Source organism: Olea europaea, chromosome 7 (genome assembly GCF_002742605.1).
Source record: "Olea europaea var. sylvestris chromosome 7, O_europaea_v1, whole genome shotgun sequence".
NCBI classification, from domain to species: domain Eukaryota; kingdom Viridiplantae; phylum Streptophyta; class Magnoliopsida; order Lamiales; family Oleaceae; genus Olea; species Olea europaea.
The window spans coordinates 7,028,958-7,037,244 of record NC_036243.1 but is presented as its reverse complement, the minus strand read 5'-3'; the positions used below and the strand labels follow the sequence as shown (position 1 = coordinate 7,037,244).

Here is an 8,287-nt window from a genome sequence, read left to right as displayed (position 1 = left end):
TTAATTTCTCTTCCCATAGTTCTTTCGAAAATTACAAAGAATGAAATGCACAACACTACATAGTTGAACAAAATCAGAGAACCCTAATATCCAAAATGGCGTTTAACATTTCGTCTTTAGCTGAAATAATGTAAGCTGTCAATAAAGATGGTAATTGCCTGATTCTAATTAAGATGGAAAATAAAGGATAAATTCTCACATCTGCGTCTTCTTTCCAATGGCAACAAACCCGTAATTAAATCCCGAGTCAATGAATTTCTGGTGAGTTATGGGCCGAGTTACGCGAGTACAATGGGTTCCACTGAAATAGCAAGATTTCATTTCCTCTGAATTCCTCGCGTGTGCGCGCGTGTCAATGGAATTTTCTACCCCCAACAAGAGGCCGAGGCCCAGCCTCGCCTCCTGTTTATTTGTTTATTTTGGTTTCCGACGGGTTCTCCTTTTCATGTGAAGAAAAAAAAAAGGAAAATTACATTTTAGCCTGCTATAAAAAGTACATTTTTGTTATGAAAAAGAGGGTAAAATAGGAGATATAATAAAAATCAATAAATTTGTGCATATTTTATTAAGAATCAAAATTATATATTTACAAAAAAAAATCAAAAATACAACGGTAATAATTTATAAGACTATAGGAGTACAATTGTTATTTACTAATAAACTTATCATTTACAACTCTCTCTTAAATAATACATTACTAAATATCTGTCATGTTAAAATTTTATTTGAAGAAAATTCAATGAGAGAAAAAATCAAACGAAAGAAAAGAGTACAATTATTTTTGGAGTATTAAAAATAAATGTTGTCTCATTAAAAACTTGTTAGAAAAATCTATAAAATCTAAGTAAAGGCAAAAGAGTACAGTTATTGCTCCTGACGTTGGTCGTTGAAAATTTTTATGTCAACGCATTTCAATCTCATAAACCGATTTCTTAAATGTAAATCTCGATAGTGCTTTTGTGAATAAATCGGTCACATTGTCATTTGAGTGAATTCGTTTGATATCGATGTCGCCAATCTTTTGAAGCTCATGTATATGAAATTTTTTCAAAGAAATATAATTCGTCTTGTCACTAATACAAACTGCATTATTTTCATACAAAATTGTTGGATTATCTTTTATTGAAGTTATCTTGCGTGATACTTGGATATGATGAGTTATGTTCTTCAACCATACACATTTCTGCCATATTTCATGGATTGCAATAATTTTAAAATGATTCAAGAATGTTGCTATCAGGGATTGTTTCACAAATCTCCATGATATAATTGTTCCTCCACATGTAAACATATATCCTACTTGTGATTTAGCTTTATGCGGATCGAAAAGACAACCTACATCTGCATATCTCATTAAAGCGAATCCCAACTTTTGAGAATACAATCTTATCGAATCATAGTGCCCTTTTAAGTAACAAAAAATATGTTTAACATCATTCGAATATCTTTGAGTTTGTGCAGAGCTACATCTTGCAATGGGATTTACAAAAAAATAAATAAATAAAAAATAAATTATGTCAGATGGAGTGCAATTTGTAAGATAAGTTAATGTTCTAATTGCACTAAAATATGGTACTTCAAAATCAAGAACATTTTCTCCATCTTCAAGTAGATGAAATAGATCATTTTTCATATCAAGTGATCAAACAACGATGGGTGATATAAATGGATGTACATTATCTATATAAAAAAATTTAAAACTTTTCTGTATATGTAGACCGATAAACAAAAAAAAAAATTTGGAAAGTGTTCAATCTGTAACCCAAGACAAAATTTGATTTTTTTCAAATCTTTAATCTCAAATTCATTTTTCAAATAATTTGAAATTTTGTTGAACTCTTCAAAAAATCTAATTAAATTTAAATCATCAACTCACAATTGTGAATCCAATATTTATGTTTTTATTAAAACATATAGACAAATATCGTTATTTTTATAACCCTCTTTCAACATATATTCGTTGAGGTGATTATACTTCATGCGTCCGAATCATTTCAATCATATAATAATCTTTGCAATTTAATTAAGAACGTGGTTCTCAAGCACGTACCATTTGTTCTTGATACTTTAAGTCCTTTAAGGACTTTTATATATATGTCACTATCAAGTGAATCATACAAATAGATAATTATTATATTCATAGGGTGAATATTGAACTTTTGTGACACATTCAAACTAATTTAAACTTTAAAAGTGATGGTGTCCATTATAGGAACATATGTTTCTCTCGTAATAATTTACAAGTCTTTGTGAAATACCTTTAGCTACAAGTTGAATTTTATATCTTGTAATTTTATCATTTTCATTTATCTTTCGTACAAAAACTCTTTTGTATCCTATCGGGATTATATTTTCAAGTATTCGAATTACAAGTCCAAATACTTTTCGTTTCTTTAAAGAATTCAATTTTACCTGTATGGACTATTTCCATTTTAGCCAATCATTTCTATTTTAACAGTTTTTAACAAATTGTGGCTTAAGATTCTCATTTTACACAATATCAAGATCCACGTTGAAGGCGAAAAATATTGTCTATAACAAAGTTATTTCTTTCCATACTTTATGATATAACATATAATTTATTGAAGTCTTATTATTTTTGAAAACTTGTAGTTCTTTAGGAACAATAATTCAAATATTTGATTGATCAATTTTTTCTAATGTTACTTCTTTCGAAATTTTTGGTTAGTTTTTTCTTGTACTTTTCTTTTTCGAAATATAGAGTCTTTTGAATCAACTGATCGACCACGCTTCCAGTGTATTTGAGATTCATTCGTTATAGTCGAAACATTTTCTACTACAATATATGACTTTGTCACTTTTTGTGTCAACAAACACATCAGGTAATTGATTTGTAACATTTTGGAAATGAATGGTTTTTTCAACCTCTTGTTTACATTGATTGATATGAGAATCAAAGTGAGGTAGAGTTTTTTCATTCCAATAAATTTTGCCTAATTTTTCAGAATGTAGTTTTTTCCCTGCCAAAATTTAGAAAGTTTTTTCATCAAACTAACAATATGCAAAACGTACAGTAAATAAATCACATGTAAATGCTTAAGAAACCTAATCATAAATGGTGGATCAAAATCCACATAAATTCCTAGTCTTCGTTGTGGACTCATTTTAGTACATTGTGGGAGTGAAATATGGACGTTGACGACACAACCAAAAATCCGTAAGTGAGAAGTATTTGGTTCGTAACAAATGCAAATTGCAAATGTAAATATTGATAATAGGCAGTTGATCTTATATGAACCAATGATGCAGGTGTAATATGGCATGCCCAAAACAGAAGTTGGGAATTTTGTTTTCATAAGGGTCTAGCAATAAGTTGGAGATGTTTAATAAACAACCCCCGCTAAACCATTTTATGTATGGGCATGCATAATCGAATGTTCAATTACAATCCCAATTGATATACAATAATCGTTAAATGCTTGTGATCTAAATTCATCAACATTGTTAAGACGAATAGTCTTAATTGAGTAATGAAGAAATTGCGCTCGTAATTTTATAATTTGAGTAAGTAGTCTAGCAAATACTATATGCATAGTGAAAAGCAGGTAAAAATGTGAACATCTAGTAGAAAATCAATTAATACCATAAAATAACGAAATGATCCACATAGGATATATTGGCTCACATATATCCATTAATTCTTTTCAAGAAAGTTGGAGATTTAATATTGACCGTTATAGTGGAAGTACTGATAATTAATTTGCATTGTGAATGAGGTACACATGGGCAATCATTAAACAAAAGAATCTTCTAATTCTTTAAATAATGTCCATGTATGTTGTTTATTATTCGATACATTATTATAGCTCCTGAATGTCTAAGTCAATCGTGCCAAAATATAAAATTTTTTGGGTCAACAAACTTCTAGTTCTTGACGATATTTGATTCAACCATTTTTATAAATATATAATACGTACTATATGGGAGTGCATGAAGATTTTCTTTTATTAGTTTCTGACTAGATACAAAAGAAGTTATGTAAAGATATTCAACATTTTTTTCATCGTATCCATTGAAGCGGATATTTTAAAAACTAAGCAAATTTTTTATAGATTTGCTAGAATAAAGTGTGTCGTCAGTATATTTTTTTTTATTTGATAAAATAATACAAACTTTTTCGAAACCTTCAACGATATTCAATGCACTCGATATCGCATTAACATAATTTTGTGCTAATGTTAAGTCAAAAAAATATTTTTTTGTCTTAAAAAATGACATGTGTAGTTGTACTATTAATTAAACAGATATATTGACAATTCATCGTGAATCTATAAATATAATAATATATAAATATTTAAAAAAACTTGAATTTAAATTTAAAAGGGTAAACATAATTTAATACCGTGAACTTAACGATACAAAATAAAGTTTCAAATTTTTTGCGAAAAGTAAAAACATATATTAAACTAAATTTCTAAAATAAAGAGAAATACTAGAGACACAGAAAACAAGCTAATTATATCTTATATCACACCACTCCCTATCAAATAGTCAATATTACCATTTGGATCAACAAATAAATCAGAGACATACAAATAAGTTACATCAGTGGAACCTTCATAATCAACAAAATTTGTCTCCACTTTTTCCTTTCCCTTAATTAATTTTTGGTAAAAATTCACAAGATGTTTTGCCGTACGACAGGTACTTCCCAATGCTCTTTCATTCCACATTTAAAGTAACTTCCTTCGTGTTCTTTTTTGGATGTACTAGTTTCATTTGCTTTGTGTCTATTGAAATTGTCGTCTTGTCCCTAATAGCTTTGTCGATCATTTTGTCTATGGTTTATTTCACGTGCACGTCCGTGTTCACGTACATGTCCACGTCCACATTTATGCCATTGTCTTGATATTATATTTACTTCAGGAAATATGGTACCATTTACCTCAGGCAATGGTATAGAGTCAATTGGACTTAATCCAGATTTTTCATCAGTAGTTCATTATTTTGTTCAACCACAAACAAGCAAGATATGAGTTCTGAGTATCTTTTAAAACCACGCTCACAATATTGCTGCTGTAGGAGCACGTTCGAGGCGTGAAAAGTGAAAAAATGTTTTCTCTAATATATCTTTATCGGTGATTTTTCTCCACACAACGACAGTTTTGAACAGTTTAGAATTGTACTCACTAACATTTTTGAAGTATTGGAAGCAAAGGTGCATCCATTCATAATGGGCATTGGAAAGGATTATAGTCCTCTATTGATCAAATTTTTCAGTTAATTTTTTTCAAATAACATGTGGGTCTTTCTCAGTGAAATATTCAATTGTTAATCCATCGTGAAAATGATCTTGTAGGGATTTTTTATTTCTTTCTTTTATTGTCTTTCCCAAATCTTTTGAACAAGATAGATATCAACATCGAATACCCATGATAAATAGGTTTTGCCAGATGTGTCAGGTGTCGCAAACTTAAATCTTGTGATATTTGTCATTTGATTAACTATGGGATAAAGAAAATACAATTGGTTTGAAAGAATATGATTAAACATTATATAATAGTTAGTCAAGTAGTTTATATCAAAATGAAATAAGTTACATATTTTTCATCAAGGATAAATACTAATTTAATATAATTTGTTCTTCGAAACATGCAATACTTTTGGAATACGTTATATTTTATTATTATTTATTTAGGAACAATATGTCAATATTTTTCTGAAATATTGAAAATAATAATTTATGTTTTTCAGGAGCAAATAATATTTTTCAAAAATATTAATTATAATATTGTGCTACTTAATGAGTAACGATATAATAAATTATTATTTAAAAAATTAGCTCTTCACGAGCCATGTATCATTTATAGAATTATGTTTTTTTAGAAACAACAACAAACTATTTGTAATAGATAATTATAAGAGTATTAAATTCATAAATTATACTTGTATTAAAAAGAACATGAACGAGAGCATTAATTAAGCTTTCTTGTTGATAACATGTTACGAAAAGAGAGAAAAAGAGAAAAGGGAATAAAAATCAATGAAATTGTGTGCATTTTATTTAGAATCAAAGCCTTATATTTATAAGAAAAAATCAGGAATACAACGATAATAATTTCTAAGGTTGTAGAGGTACAATTTTCATTTTCGAATAAACTTACCATTTACAATAGTTTTAAAAAAAGATTTGTGTTATTTTTATAATATTCACAAAACAAACTTTATATTTTCTAAATCTCCTATCATCTCCAATGTGTTCTCCAAAACACCATTTTTGCACCAATTTTGGTGCAAAGTCACTCCAACATGCTCCAAATTTTGCATCAATACTATTTGCTTTGCACAATTTTGGATCATAATGGGTAAGTACAACTGTTCGTCAAATTCCCACAAGCGTACGGGTTCGCTGTATTAATCGTGATGAGAGAGTTATCGTCCCACAGGGAATAAGGATCAATTTTAGTATATTTGATATATTTAATTCGTATTTGTAACTAACAAACGATCGAGAGAATAGCTAAATAATTTTTATAACTAAAACTTGTGAAAATAATTAAATTTGGTTTAAAAATTCAAATGTGTAAACGTATTGGATTTCCGACGCCATTAATCAATTCTTAGTTCTAATTCTCAACCAATAATAATTATCTCAATTTATGCAATTGCGACGATCGATAATTCCGTTATTTATTTATTTATTATTATTTCTCAAGATATAATAAACCTATGATTACCACGATACGATCCTATTCCTAGTCCGAATTCATATGACAAACATGCATTAACATTTAGGATTATCATGTAAGATCGCACAAGCCACAAATATTATTCCTAATATTTATTGTCCATGTGTCCTAATAATAGTGTTATACTTATTGTGAGTTTTCCAACATTACGAAAATGCAACTTATTATCCTAATGGTGCGCAAACATTAGAACAATCTAATTGTGCATATTATTGAAATCACAACGCAATAATTAACATAAAAACATAGGTCTCGAATTAAAACTAAAAATTAAACAATTTTGTCATCATCCAATACGTGAAAAGAAATTAGCCAAACATGATATTAGAATTAAACAAATGAAATTGAAAAGATATCACCGTGAAATCGACAAAACGTGATTGATTCCAGTTATGAGCCGGTCTTTTTCTGTGTGATTTTTTTCCTTCAATGTCAGCTCTCGTTGTGCGTGTATATTCTGCCTCTTTTTCCAGATTTTTGTCTGCATGTATGCATATTAATTCCAGCAGTGGACAGCCCGTTTCTTGTGCGTGTATTATGAATTGAATGCCAAAGCAGCCACCTCCTTCACCTGGCTTTGGTTTCTGTGCGTATCAATATATTAAATTGGCCCTCCGAAGTTGCTGCCAATGTAATTGTATAAATAGATAATAAGCCAGCCGCAACGCTTCTCGTTTTCTCAATCCCTGGGCAGCTCCAAATATGCGTGTCAATTGTATATTATTGGCTATTTTTGGCCTCAAATTGTGTGCACAGATATATATATATATATATACCAACCAACAGCTCTATGTATGTGAATCCCTCCAGCTGCCGCCTCTTGTAATTTGTTGATCTCTATAAATTCAGCGGCCGACAATGTATAAGTCTTTATTTCCCCCAGGCTGCTCTCCCTTCTTTCTGCCAGAATGTCATTATATATATGTGAAATCAGCCGCATGAAGCCCTTTTTTTCTAGTCCAATTTGGAGTCTAACATAGTATTAAATTTGAATTCAAGGCCAGTCCAATTGAAGGCCATTTAATCAATTATTTTTATCCCAGTACTCAATTTTCGAAGCGATGCAAATCAGTCCAATTTTTGTAGTTAGACTTTGATTCCCAAAAATTGTATCCAATGGCCAATTTAATCCACGTACTTGGGATTTTGCTATTTCCACCCGTTTTTGCTTCTTTCCTTTCATTCCTTTTTATTCGTAGAAATTCACCTATTAAACATAAAAACAACAATTTAGGATTATATTTCGCCAAAAGACTATTAAATATCACTATTTTAGAGTCACGAATAAGTATATAAAATATACTTATCAACAACTTTGTCCTTCATTTTCACTTTGTTAACAAAAAAATTGATTGAGGATACAAACTAGGGCTGGATATGGTCTGGTTCAATTCAGCTCAGTTTTAGTGAGAATCGAGCCGGACTTGAGATTTTCGGGTATTTAGTAAGTAGAATATTTGGGTTCAAATTTAATTATGGAATCGTTCGGATTCGGTTCTATTCAATTCTCAGGTTCCGTATTATAATTAAATTTTTTAACATTTACAAAGTTACATAAATTCAACTAGTGATATGTT

At 29.5% G+C, this 8,287-nt stretch overlaps 1 pseudogene; it reads right to left on the bottom strand.

Moving 5' to 3' along the window:
- The window catches only part of LOC111397832, a 5,108-nt pseudogene extending 1,983 nt beyond the window's left edge, over nucleotides 1–3,125 (bottom strand).
- Nucleotides 3,126–8,287: the final 5,162 nt, after the last annotated feature.